We start from the raw sequence: 14,857 nt of genomic DNA on the forward strand, positions 1-14,857 counted from the left end.
CTGGCGGCAAAGCCTATCCCCACCAGCAGAGGCTCTAGCAAATACCTGGTAGTCACCAAGTTATACCCTTTCAAGCTAAGCTCAGCCCGTGGCGCAGTGGGTCCACACTCACCAACGTTACATAGCCTCATGCATGTAGTAATTCCTTGTACCTATCTGGTTAAAACATATTGGATCTGCCGGAAACCTATGATTAAAACTTTTACATAACATAAAACCTCTTTGATATTATAGATGGGAGATCTATTTATATGTACATCTTTTAAGTACATCAAAAGGAAGAAAGGATCAAGACACAATGAATACGAGGAAATATAGGGAAATATATTACAGAATGATTCCCGTATCATCACAAATTGATATAAAATGTGCCTTAGAAACTGGCAATAGATCACCAGGTCAAGCTGTCATTGTGACAGTCCCATACCTGTAATAGCTGCATTATATTAAAGGAGTTGTTCAGTACTGTTTATTATCTCCCCAATGCATTCACCCTGTGCCCATAAGGGTTTTTGTAAATTCCTTTGGTTGTTCTTCTTGCCTGTGAGCAGCACTATAGCTGGCCGCTCACAGGCATTACGTGACCTTCGGCTACAGCCCACTCTGACATCTGCTGATGTCCTGTCAAGTTATGGCTGCAGCTGCTGCGTTCCAAGGTGAGTGATGGGCTGTGGGTGGGGTTACCCCCACGCATCACACTCAGCATCCACTGTGCACTTTCCCTCTCCTCAATCATTGGGAAACTGCATGGTGGATGCTGGGTGTGACGGGTGGGGTAACCACGCCCACAGCCCAGCAGCCACCGCGGGTACTGCGTCACTGATGTCACGCCTCATTTGACATGACATCAGAGGAAGAAAAAGCTGGCTGCAGCTGGGGGTCACGTGATGCCTGTGAGCGGCCAGCTATAGCGCCGCTCAAAGGCAAGAAGAACAACCAAAGGTATTTACAAAAACACTTATGGGCACAGGGTGAACACATTGGGGAAATAATAAACTGTACTGGACAACTTCTTTAATAGTGCTGTCCCAATTAAGTTATGACATATTGCTAGGATATGCCATCATGTGTTGATCTATGGTCTCGGTGCTAAGACTGCATGAAGGTGATATAGGAGTAAGATGCTTTTGTCCATTATTTCTCCAAATCAGCAGGGGTTCCATAGTGCATAATGTTGTACAGTACTCTAGTAATATGCCTTAACATAAAAGGACAAAAATACCCCTATAAATTCAAACTGCTACAGTTTTGGAGCAAATATTTCGGTATCAACTACTTGGCATATATGGTGCATGTATTGGTGAGTGCATGCAATAGTGAAATGCATTTATGTGTAGTGTTGAGCCACCCCCGTAGTGTTCGAGTTCGGTTCGGTTCGTCAAACACCCGTGTGTTCGCCGAACTGTTCGTCGAACTGTTCGTCGAACACCTTCGAACACCGTTAAAACCAATGGCAGGCAAACAAAAACACATAGAAACACATAGAAAACACCTTCAAAGGTGTCCAAAAGCTGACAAACTGCTCAGAAGACATAACTAACACATGGAAAAGTGACAAGTACATATAGTCATGCGAAAATAAAAGAGGTGGAGGAGTAAAAGGAGGTGGAGACACAGATATAGGCATGTCATGCCCTTCTAAAATCCAAAAAGTGAGAAGCCGACACGGCCAGTCCGCTCCTGCCCGTGCCACCTCCGTGTCGCCGGGTTTGTGCCAGAGCTGCGGTGGACCCTGATGGCCAGCCCCCCTCTCCCAATACTGGTGCCTGTCCGCTGGTGGGTCGAGCGAGCCCCCCTGTGGTGGAGGCAGGTCTAAGCTTTTTAATTTAAATTGTCTCTCTAGTTTGAATGAATACACTTTAAATCCTTTTACAAGGATCTATTGGAGGGCAAGTCTCATGCCAGCAGCCGCGTAATTCCAGCTCCAGTAGCGTCCACTAAAGCTGCTGCAGTTAAAAAGCTTTTATAAGGATCGAGCTCGGCTGTCCACCGCAAGGCATCCTACTGCCAGTCCCAGCCCCTATGCCTTGGGGTGCCTCCTGATGCTCTTCACTGAGTATCCCATGGTCCCGAAGCATTTCCTTTGAAAAAATTAAGTGTCTAAACTACAGGTGGTGTAGCTTGCTTAACAGCCGGGATAATCCGCTGACTAGCAGACACTGCTACTAGGCACAAAGTATTTCCTGGGCTAGATGCAGTTAAAAATTTGTAATTAGATACTCTCGTTGGATGCTGAGAAAGCATTCCATAGAGTCTCCTGGCACGCCATATATGATTCTCTTAAAAAGCTTGGGGTAGGGGTCTAGGGGACCCTTTTATAGCCAAAATCACGGCCCTGTATCACAATACGTCACCTAGGCTGAAGATAAATGGAACTGTAGCACCCTGAGGGCTCGGTTGCTACAGAGGTATTGCACCTCACCCAGAGGTGTGATATCTCACTCTCAGGTAAGGATGGAGTGTGGATCAGGACCCGACACCTGCATGCATTACACCACATTGCCGTGGGGCAGGGCGACCAATATGCCTCTGAGATGGGCACGACAGTCCCTGTCCCTGGCTGGAGTGGGGGGAGGGAACACTGAGGAAGGGGAACCCTGTAGTGCAGGAGCAGGGAGGAAGCAGTTCCTGGGTGCATTGAGAAGGGAGTATAAAAGGTGGGCACCATCTTAGTTCAGTGCAGAGAAGTCTGAGCAGAAGTGGCAGGGAGCAGGGGCTCTGTATGAGCTCTGCTCCGGAGGCGGGCCTAGTAACAGAGGCCCAGGCCTGGAAGAGGGAGAAGGAAGGAAGAGGAGCGGAGAAGGCTCCAGGAACAAGGAAAGAAGGGATCCCAGGGGTGCGGACGGGCGAGTCGCCACCGCACGCCCGAATCCACCTGCGTGGAGGGGTCAGGCCAAAGGGGGAGACCGGTCCCCGAAACTAGTGGAGGCAGGAAACGACCCTCAGCTAGAAACCGGAGGCTGTGACATTTTATGTGGCGCAGCCCCTCGCTACACCCGCTAGGAAGGCACCACATAGGGTCAGGGAAACTGGCGCCAAGTTTACCAAGAGGAGGCCTGAGGCAGCCGGACAGAAGGGTTGGTAAGAAAGGCCAGACAAAGGACACACAAAGGGGGTCCTGTGAAGCGCTCCAAAGTTATCTGGGAGTTGTCTGAGCCCCTCACCTGGTGAGCACAGTACGACGTGGGCAGCCGTTACCTGCAGACGTGGTCTGGATAATAAGAACTGTAAGTAAAGGCCCTGGACTGCATCACTGACTCCGTGTCGTTACTGCTGCTGCCCTGCACCATCACCCCCATCCTCCGCATACACTGCCCTGAGGCTATACTCCTCCCGTGGGGAGTTATGCTACGCTCTGCTGCACCCACAACACCAGCCTCAGCGGTCTGCCCTGCAGCGGCGGTTCACTCTGACCGCAATCCACGGGTGGCGTAGTCGGACATTTAAACATCAAAACCACATAAATAGTTCCACCACTGGTTTGACCACCCTGAGCCACGGAACCGGGTCGCCGCCACGAAGACTACAACCACCAGCATCCACCAAAAAGGGTCCGGCTCCGGGTGTCCCAAGGCCCAGGGGGTGCATCAGAACATTTTCATCACCTTTCACAATCACCAATGGGACAAGGCAGGGATGTCCTCTGTCCCCTCTCTTATACATCCTAGTGACGGAGCACCTGCTCTCATCAATTCGCCATAACCCCAATATTAGGTGGATTGAGGTGGGAGGCACCGAGTACAAGTGCTCTCTATTTGCTGATGATGTCCTAGTATATATCACTCAATCACATATATCCATCCATGCTGTTATGGCTGAAATAGATCACTTTGTTACATGGTCAAATTTTAAAATCAATGCAGCGAAGTCTGAGGCCCTTGATGTCTCCCTCCCCAAATCCATATAGGATTCCATCCAGTCCAACTTTCCCTTTGCCTGGCCCTCACAGGGTATCAAATACTTAGGAATTCCTATTCATAGAGACCTCTCCCATCTATGTTATCTTAATTTTGGGTCCTTTATTGAACAACTCCATACAGACCACGGTTGGCAAGTTAGAACTGTAAGATTCACTACGTGAACCACTGGTGTTTTGTGGAAAAGCACATGTACACTGCGTTCCAAATTATTATGCAAAAAGTGTTTAGGAGTGATAAGGGAAGAATTTGTTTGTCAGTTAAACTCATTGATGGTGATGTGTGTCAGGGCTCTTTATATCACTGTAAGCAATTGCAGACACCTGTGCTAATTAGTTTGGCAGGTGTGTCCAATGAAAGGCAAGACTACTTAAGAAGGTTGTCTCACATTATTAAGCAGCCTACATTTTCTGCCAAAATGGGAAAGAAAAAGGATGTGTCGGCTGCTGAGAAGCAACAAATTGTGGAGTGTTTAGGTCAAGGCATGACTACAATCAACATTGTGCGATGATCAGGATGAAGTGTCTTGGCAATCAAGAAGTATGTAGCTGATTCACAGTACACACGTGTGCGTGCTGATAAGGGCAAATTGAGGACTCTTTCCTACAGGCAATTACGTCAGGTTGAAAGAGCAGCGGCAAAAAAGCCTTGTCATAGCAGCAGACAAGTTTTTGAAGCTGCTTGTGCCTCCAACGTCCCCCGAACAACAAGATGCAGGGTCCTTCAGAGGTTTGCAGCTGTGCATACGCCATCCTGTCGACCTCCTCTATCCACTTCACACAAGCAGAAACGGCTCCAGTGGGCCAAACATTACATGAAGACTGATTTCAAAACTGTTTTGTTCACGGATGAGTGCCGTGCAGCGCTCGATGGTCCAGATGGATGGAGTGGAGGATGGCTGGTTGATGGACACCCCACGCAAACACGGCTACAGCGCCAGCAAGGAGGAGGTGGAGTAATGTTTTGGGCTGGAATCATGGGGAGAGAGATTGTCGGCCCCTTTAGGATCCCTGAAGGCGCTAAAGATGAACTCCATAATGTATGTGGATTTTCTCAAACAGCACTTCCTGCCATGGTTCAAGAAGAAGAACCGTGTATTTCACAGCAAGATCATTTTTCTGCATGATAATGCACCATCTCATGCTGCACATAAAACATCTGCATCTCTGGCTGATATGGGCATAAAATGGGACAAACTTATGGTGTGACCCCCATGCTCCCCTGACCTCTACCCCATTCAGAACCTTTGGAGCATCATTAAAAGGAGTGTCTATGATGGCGGGAGGCAGTTCACATCTAAGCAACAGCTCTGGGAGGGTATTCTGTCCTCATGCAAAACAATTGAAGCAGAAACCATCCAAAACCTGACAAATTCAATGGACGAGAGAGTTCAGAAGCTCCTTTCGAACAAGGGGTCCTATGTGAAAATGTAACATCACCTAGAAAAAAGTTTTGAGTTGAAAACTGTTTGATTTCAGTTTCTAACAACCTGCTAATGCTTATAATTTCAAAAATGACCATTTTTTTGGTCTTTATTAAAATGAAAAGGTTGATCGAAAAGTTTGGGGGATCTAAGAGTGTGGCAACCCAGTAGTCATGATTACTTCGAATTCTGACAATATGAGGGTCATGCTGCAGGTAGTGCAGCAGGAAGGCACTTATGTGTCTTGCGCATCTCGGAGCCCCAAAATTATTTTCCGGGCTAGATGCAGCTAAAAATTATTATTAATTTTAAATCTGGTGAAGCTTTAGTATAGATGGCCTAATAGGATCAGTGCTGCACACTGCTACATAGCCCAAATTATTTTCCAGTCAAGATAGAGATAAACATGATTAGTAATTTGAAAGCTTAAAACGGTTGGTAGGGTGATTTTAACCAATCATCAAGCTTTTACTCTCCCCAGGATGACACAGGGGTAGAAAAGTCGTTTCGGATCCATGATTTGTTCATCTTTATGAACGTGAGTCTGTCTACATTATCAGTGGAGAGCCGCGTGCGCTTATCTGTCAGCACACCACCAGCAGCGCTGAACACACGTTCAGACAGAACGCTGGCTGCGGGGCATGACAAGATCTCCAAGGCGTAAGTGGCTAGCTCCGGCCATTTATCCAGATTGGAAGCCCAAAAAGAGAAAGGGTCCAGTGACACAGTCGTGGCTTCAATGTTTACTTGGAGATACTCCTGTACCATCGTCTCTAGGCGTTGACTATGTGTCAGACTTCTTGTCTCCTGTGGCCTTGCAAAGGATGGGCTAAAAAAGTGGTGAAATGATTCCGCAAAATTGATGTTAAAAGCAGATACTGTGGTTCTGTTACGGTTTGAGTGCTGAACACTTGACGGTCCCACGGTTGGCAAGTTGGAACTGTGAGATTCACTACGTGCACCACTGGTATTTTGTGGAAAAGCACATGTAAGATTCTGCAACAGTCTCTGCTGATACTCCTGCATGCGTGCATCCCTTTCTATGGCAGGAATAATTTCTGCAAATTTACTTTTGTACCGGGGATCTAACAGTGTGGCAACCCAGTAGTCAGGATTATTTCTAATTCTCACAATTCGAGGGTCATGTTGCAGGTAGTGCAGCAAGAAGGCACTCATGTGTGTTGCGCATCCAGGAGCACCAAGTCCCTGTTGTGTTGGTGGCGAGGTAACAATCATGCTTTCTTCCACTGTCCTCTCCCCCCAACCTCGCACAACAGAAATGTGATCAAGGTCTCCCTCATCTGATGAGTCTTCCATCAGTTCGTCCTCCACTTCTTCCTGGGCTCCTGCACCTTCCTCACTAATTTGGCTGCTACCATGCGCCCTGGTAAAACCATCTCCCCCACCCTCACATGCCTGCCGCCTTGGTGCTGCCGACCGTCTGGACCTTGCAGATGTTAGCCCTTCCGCATACAACTCCTCCTCCTCTACTTCCTCCACCTCCTCTTGTGCCACCACCTGACTCCGAATTCTGTTTAACATGTGCTCCAGCATGTAAATCACCGGAATAGTCATGCTGATAATGGCATCGTCAGCACTAAACATCTTCGTCGCCATTTCAAAACTGTGCAGAAGGGTGCATAGGTCCCTGATCTGAGACCACTCCTCCAGCTTGATTTGCCCCACCTCTGAATCTCGTTGGCCCAGGCTATACGTCAGAACGTATTGCACCAGGGCTTGTCGGTGCTGCCACAGTCGCTGCAACATGTGCAGAGTTGAATTCCACCGGGTAGGCACATCGCATTTTAGCCGGTGAAGTGGCAGGCCCAACGACTTCTGTAGAGATGTAAGTCGCTGAGCTGCGGGATGCGAACGGCGAAAGTGAGCACACAGCGACCGTGCCCTCTGCAGAAGGCCATCTAGTCTGGGATAGTGGACTAAAAATTGCTGGACAACCAGGTTCAACACGTGAGCCATACAAGGCACGTGTGTGACATTGCCCCGGCGAAGGGCCGCACCCAAGTTTGCAGCATTGTCGCACACGGCCTTCCCTGGTTTCAGGTCCAGTGGAGACAACCATTCATGAAATTGGTTCTCCAGAGCTGACCACAGCTCCTCAGCTGTGTGACTCACATTTCCCAGACATTTCAATGTAAAAACCGCCTGATGACGTTGAGCCCTACTGCCAGCATAGTAAGGAGGTGTGCAGGATCCCTTCTGCGCAGTTAGAAAGCTTGTGGCATGACCAGACAGGCTTTGGGTGCAGGTGGAAGACCGAGAGGAGGTTGAGGAGGCAGAAGCAGTGGAGGAACTTTGACATAAAGAGGATTGACGCACAACTCGTGGGGACGGCAAGACTTGGACAGCAGCCCCTTGTCCTGCTGTCACCATAGTTACCCAGTGCCCAGTCAGCGACATGTAACGCCCCTGTCCATGCCTACTCGTCCAAGTGTCTGTGGTGAAATGCACCCTGTCACACACAGAGTTTCTCAAAGAAGCGGTGATGTTGTGTGCGACATGCTGGTGGAGCGCAGGCACACCTTTCTTTGAGAAGTAGTGCCGACTGGGCATCTGGTACTGGGGCACTGCGACGGACATAAGGTCTCGAAAATCCTCTGTGTCCACCAGGCGGAAAGGCAGCATTTCTGTAGCCAAGAGCTTGCAGATGGTGAAATTCAACCTCTTAGCTTTCTCATGGCTAGGAGGAAATGGTCTTTCACTTGTCCACATCTGAGGGACTGAGGGCTGGCTATTGTGCTTAGACGGGGTTGATAAGGGTGTCCCCGGCAAACTGCCGGTCTGTGAGGAAGATGCAGGCGGACATGTTAGGTTGCCTTGATCCAAAGGTGGTGCTATCGATGTCGGACAGCGCTCAACACCAGCTGGTGTTACCACCTCCAAAGAAAATGATGACCTGCCAATCACGCTGGCTGTTGCGGGTAAAGAGGTGGCAGGTCTGCGCCCCAAAACAGGTGTGACTGCTGTCCCCCCAGTCACAGAGGATGAAGAGGCCGCGGATGCACAAGATATGGCAGACGGTGGTTGGCCCGGCCGGCTAGGCCGCATTGTAGCACACTGAGCTTCCCACTGCAACTTATGCTTCATGTCCATGTGCCGGTTCATGCATGAAGTACTCAAACTATGTATTTTTTGGCCTCTACTTAGCTTTTGCTGACAAATGTTACAGATAACACGAGTTGGGTCAACTTTATCGATCTGAAAAAATGCCCAGGCTATGCAAGGCTTAGCACCCATGCGACCTGAAGAGCCACCACGACTTGTGGTGAAAGGCAGAGTTGTGTTTGAGGATGCAGTTGTTGACGTGCTTCCAGTACTACGTCTCTGTCCAGGAAGGCGCAACCTGACCTCGTCGTCACTAGCATCTTCCTCCACCTCCTCTGCTGACCTCATCTCTTGGCTGACTGTGGGTTGACAGTAAGTGGGATCTCCAACCTCATCATCATCACCCTGTGCGTTATCACATGCGTCGTCCTCAGAGCCAACCTGTTCCTGCCCTGACAAGAAACTAAAGTTGTCGCTCCAATCAGGTATTTGAGTCTTATCATCGTCTTCCTCATTGTCTCCACCAAAAGGAGTTACAGTTTGGGAATGAGGGTCTACATTATGGTCAGAACCTTCTGCGTCTGGTCCTGGATCCGACTCATAAAGATTCTGGGCATCAGTGCAGATCATTTCCTCGTCTGGATTCACAGAAGCGCTGGAGTCGACCTCTGATTCCCAGGCTATAGTATGAGTAAACAGCTCTGCAGACTCAACCATCTGTTCTACCTCATACTCAGACGGGCAGCTGGAGATTTGGGAGCTGTGAGGAAGCAAGTGCGATTGGGGTGACACCTTTGAGGACTGGAGTATTTGTGATGTTGAAGTTGATGTGGAGGAGAGCCCACTTAAAGGAGCACTTGATATCCGTTGAAGCACCTGCTGTTTTTGTGCCTCATCTGGAATTTGTAGCGATTGGCGTGGCCGTAAGAAAGGGATCTTATCACATTGTCCGCTAAAAGAAGTAGACATTTTAGTTTGGCTGGAAGATGGTCTTTCTTCTGCAGATGTTACTGTTGCTTTAACACCTACCCCACGGACATAACCTTTTTTCCCCTTCCCAACACGCCTATTCCCCTTTCCACCAGCAGCAGGCCTTTTTCCACTCATTTTGGTGGTTAACTAATTCACAACTCTGGAGTTGTTTGCACAAAAAAACAATGGATGGGAACCGAGCAGAGCTGAGTGGCCAAACTGTGGTATTAGTCCAAAACTATTGGCTGGGTTAGATGCAGAAAAAAATTATATTCAATTTGCAACCTGATCGAGGTCTGTATAGATGGATTAATAGAACAAGTCCCACACACAGCTAGAAGCCCAATATTTTTTCAGAGGTAGATGCAGAAAAAAATATATTCAGTTTGCAACCTGATGGAGGTCAGTATAGATGGACTAATACAACAAGTCCCACACACAGCTAGAAGCCCAATATTTTTTCAGAGGTAGATGCAGAAAAAAATATATTCAGTTTGCAACCTGATGGAGGTCTGTATAGATGGATTAATAGAACAAGTCCCACACACAGCTAGAAGCCCAATATTTTTTCAGAGGTAGATGCAGAAAAAAATATATTCAGTTTGCAACCTGATGGAGGTCTGTATAGATGGATTAAAAGAACAAGTCCCACACACAGCTAGAAGCCCAATATTTTTTCAGAGGTAGATGCAGAAAAAAATATATTCAGTTTGCAACCTGATGGAGGTCAGTATAGATGGACTAATACAACAAGTCCCACACACAGCTAGAAGCCCAATATTTTTTCAGAGGTAGATGCAGAAAAAAAATATATTCAGTTTGCAACCTGATGGAGGTCTGTATAGATGGATTAATAGAACAAGTCCCACGCACAGCTAGAAGCCCAATATTTTTTCAGAGCTAGATGCAGAAAAAAATATATTCAGTTTGCAACCTGATGGAGGTCTATATAGATGGATTAATAGAACAAGTCCCACACACATCTAGAAGCCCAATATTTTTTCAGAGGTAGATGCAGAAAAAAATATATTCAGTTTGCAACCTGATGGAGGTCTGTATAGATGGATTAATAGAACAAGTCCCACACACAGCTAGAAGCCCAATATTTTTTCAGAGCTAGATGCAGAAAAAAATATATTCAGTTTGCAACCTGATGGAGGTCTGTATAGATGGATTAATAGAACAAGTCCCACACACAGCTAGAAGCCCAATATTTTTTCAGAGGTATATGCAGAAAAAAATATATTCAGTTTGCAACCTGATGGAGGTCTGTATCGATGGATTAATAGAACAAGTCCCACACACAGCTAGAAGCCCAATATTTTTTCAGAGGTAGATGCAGAAAAAAATACATTCAGTTTGCAACCTGATGGAGGTCTGTATAGATGGATTAATAGAACAAGTCCCACACACAGCTAGAAGCCAAATATTTTTTCAGAGGTAGATGCAGAAAAAAATATATTCAGTTTGCAACCTGATGGAGGTCAGTATAGATGGACTAATACAACAAGTCTCACACACAGCTAGAAGCCCAATATTTTTTCAGAGGTAGATGCAGAAAAAAAATATATTCAGTTTGCAACCTGATGGAGGTCTGTATAGATGGATTAATAGAACAAGTCCCACACACAGCTAGAAGCCCAATATTTTTTCAGAGCTAGATGCAGAAAAAAATATATTCAGTTTGCAACCTGATGGAGGTCTGTATAGATGGATTAATAGAACAAGTCCCACACACATCTAGAAGCCCAATATTTTTTCAGAGGTAGATGCAGAAAAAAATATATTCAGTTTGCAACCTGATGGAGGTCTGTATAGATGGATTAATAGAACAAGTCCCACACACAGCTAGAAGCCCAATATTTTTTCAGAGCTAGATGCAGAAAAAAATATATTCAGTTTGCAACCTGATGGAGGTCTGTATAGATGGATTAATAGAACAAGTCCCACACACAGCTAGAAGCCCAATATTTTTTCAGAGGTATATGCAGAAAAAAATATATTCAGTTTGCAACCTGATGGAGGTCTGTATAGATGGATTAATAGAACAAGTCCCACACACAGCTAGAAGCCCAATATTTTTTCAGAGGTAGATGCAGAAAAAAAATATATTCAGTTTGCAACCTGATGGAGGTCTGTATAGATGGATTAATAGAACAAGTCCCACACACAGCTAGAAGCCCAATATTTTTCCAGAGGTAGATGCAGAAAAAAATATATTCAGTTTGCAACCTGATGGAGGTCTGTATAAATGGATTAATAGAACAAGTCCCACACACAGCTAGAAGCCCAATATTTTTTCAGAGCTAGATGCAGAAAAAAATATATTCAGTTTGCAACCTGATGGAGGTCTGTATAGATGGATTAATAGAACAAGTCCCACACACAGCTAGAAGCCCAATATTTTTTCAGAGGTAGATGCAGAAAAAAATATATTCAGTTTGCAACCTGATGGAGGTCAGTATAGATGGACTAATACAACAAGTCCCACACACAGCTAGAAGCCCAATATTTTTTCAGAGGTAGATGCAGAAAAAAATATATTCAGTTTGCAACCTGATGGAGGTCAGTATAGATGGACTAATACAACAAGTCCCATACACAGCTAGAAGCCCAATATTTTTTCAGAGGTAGATGCAGAAAAAAATATATTCAGTTTGCAACCTGATGGAGGTCTGTATAGATGGATTAATAGAACAAGTCCCACACACAGCTAGAAGCCCAATATTTTTTCAGAGGTAGATGCAGAAAAAAATATATTCAGTTTGCAACCTGATGGAGGTCTGTATAGATGGATTAATAGAACAAGTCCCACACAGCTAGAAGCCCAATATTTTTTCAGAGCTAGATGCAGAAAAAAATTATATTCAATTTGCAACCTGATGGAGGTCAGTATAGATGGACTAATAGAATGATGCTATGCCCAAAAGATTTTACTTCACTAGGTGCAGTAAAAAAATTGGTATTCTATACACAGGTGGTATATCTTGCAACACAGATAGGCTACTCCACTGACTAACACACTCTGCAATAGGCCAAAAAGGATTAGCTTTGCTAGATTCAGCCAAATGCTGTGAAAAAAACTTGCACAGCACTGGCACAGACCTGCCTGGCAAAAACTGATAGGAACTGATGTAACCTAGTCCTGAAAAGGACTCCAATTACAATTAGTCTTTACTCCCACAATCTATCTATTTAAGAGCACAGACCTGCCTGATAAAAGTCGTAGGAAATGCTGTAACCTAGTCCTTAAAAGGACTGCAATCACAACTATTCCCTACTCCCAAGCTATCTGTAGATTTGTGCGAAAATTGGCTTGAAATTAACAAGGTATAGCGCACACAGCAACAGCGGTGCCGTCTAACACGCAGCTGCAGCAGTGAGAAAATGGTGGCGACGGGGAAAATGGCTTGGTCTTATAGGGCAAGGACATGTGACATACACTGTCAATGACACATGCCCTTGCTTGTGTGAAAAAAAGCACTTCGCTCCGTGTGTGCGCTGCTGATAGGCTGACAGATTGCACCTCCCCACTGCAAATGCGGGAAAGAGAAAAAAAAATGGAGATCTTCATTGTTCCTGCAGAGATCCATCCCCTGCCCCTCCCCCCACCCCGCTGTACACTCAAACTGCGTATTAACATTAATTTTCATCATTACTGAGAAAAAATCCAGTTATGATTTTGGTGCACGAACAGTTATCGAACATAACCTCGAACAGCCGAATTTTTCTCAAATTGTTCGTGTTCGCCGAACGGCTCGAGCACCGCCCAAAACAGCTCGAATTTGAGATTGGCGAACAGTTCGAGTAGAACAACGCTCATCTCTATTTATGTGTAACTATTAGTGTTGAGCGAGCACTAAAATGCTCGGGTGCTCGAAGCTCGGGCCGAGCTCACCATGATACTCGACCCGAGCAACGAGCCCAATGTTAGTCTATGGGAGACCGAGCATTTTTGCGGTGGCACCCCTGGCAGTCTGTAGAAAGCCTAAAAAGTAAACAAAACGATAGTGACAGTGCTCAAATGACATGGGGATCGCCCCAGGAAGCATTTCTGACCCCCAGGTCACTGCTGTCAACATCGTGGTCAGAGGTATTAAGCCACTTTTACGGGCTCACAATAAAACGTTCAAAAACTAAACTGAAACTGATTTCCTGTGAAATATGTTAAGGATCTTCCTTTCCAGGGTAAAGACTTGTGTATAAGGTAAAATAAATAACCAAAAACAAAAATACTCCTCCACGCCTTGGGCTATGTTCACAAGTAGCATTTTTTATGCGTTTTTGTACTTTTGTATTGCTTTCAACCGTGACAAATGCATTCACCGGGAAATGTCATTTTAACATTTTACAACCTTATCTGGCCATGTGCTGTGTGACACCTGCATACAGTGCTGAAAAGACATGGGAACATCATGGCGAAGACCCATGGAAGCATCTCTGACACCCAGGTCACTGCCTAAAAGTGAGCCCATCAGAAGTGATCCTTGCCACATCAGAAGATGCAGACTTGCAACTATCCCCATGCAAGTCCTTGATGGTTTTAATGCCCCTTGGAAGAGACGTGGAGGTCAGAGTGGTTTAACAAGATGGTTTTAATGCCCCTTGGAACAGACATGGAGGTCAGAGTGGTTTAATAACAAGATGGTTTTAATGCCCCTTTGAAGAGACGTGGAGTTCAGAGTGGTTTAACAAGACGGTTTTAAAGACCATTGGAAGAGACGTGGAGGTCACAGTAGCTTAACAAGATGGTTCTAATGACCCTTGGAAGAGATGTGGAGGTCAGAGTGGTTTAACAAGATGGTTTTAATGCCCCTTGGAAGAGACGTGGAGGTCAGAGTGGTTTAACAAGATGGTTTTAATGCCCCTTGGAACAGACATGGAGGTCAGAGTGGTTTAATAACAACATGGTTTTAATGCCCCTTTGAAGAGATGTGGAGTTCAGAGTGGTTTAACAAGACGGTTTTAAAGACCATTGGAAGAGACGTGGAGGTCACAGTAGCTTAACAAGACGGTTCTAATGACCCTTGGAAGAGATGTGGAGGTCAGAGTGGTTTAACAAGATGGTTTTAATGCCCCTTGGAAGAGACGTGGAGGTCAGAGTGGTTTTACAAGATGGTTTTAATGCCCCTTGGAAGAGACATGGAGGTCAGAGTGTTTTAACAATATGGTTTTAATGCCCCTTGGAAGAGACGTGGAGGTCAGAGTGGTTTAACAAGATGGTTTTAATGCCCCTTGGAAGAGACGTGGAGGTCACAGTAGCTTAACAAAATGATTTTAATACCCCTTGGAAGAGACGTGGAGGTCAGTGTGGTTTAACAAGATGGTTTTAATGCCCCTTGGAAGAGAAGTGGAGGTCACAGTAGCTTAACAAGTGTTATGCACACGCCCGGACTGACTGGCGTGTACGTGTTTATGTAGTGATTCCACTGTGCCATGAACCGGAGAGTGCCTGGAGGGGCGTAACTAAGTATCTGCCCGA

Source organism: Phyllobates terribilis, unplaced genomic scaffold (assembly GCF_046119375.1).
Source record: "Phyllobates terribilis strain yellow unplaced genomic scaffold, ASM4611937v1 Scaffold_11__3_contigs__length_659146591, whole genome shotgun sequence".
In the NCBI taxonomy this organism is placed as follows: domain Eukaryota; kingdom Metazoa; phylum Chordata; class Amphibia; order Anura; family Dendrobatidae; genus Phyllobates; species Phyllobates terribilis.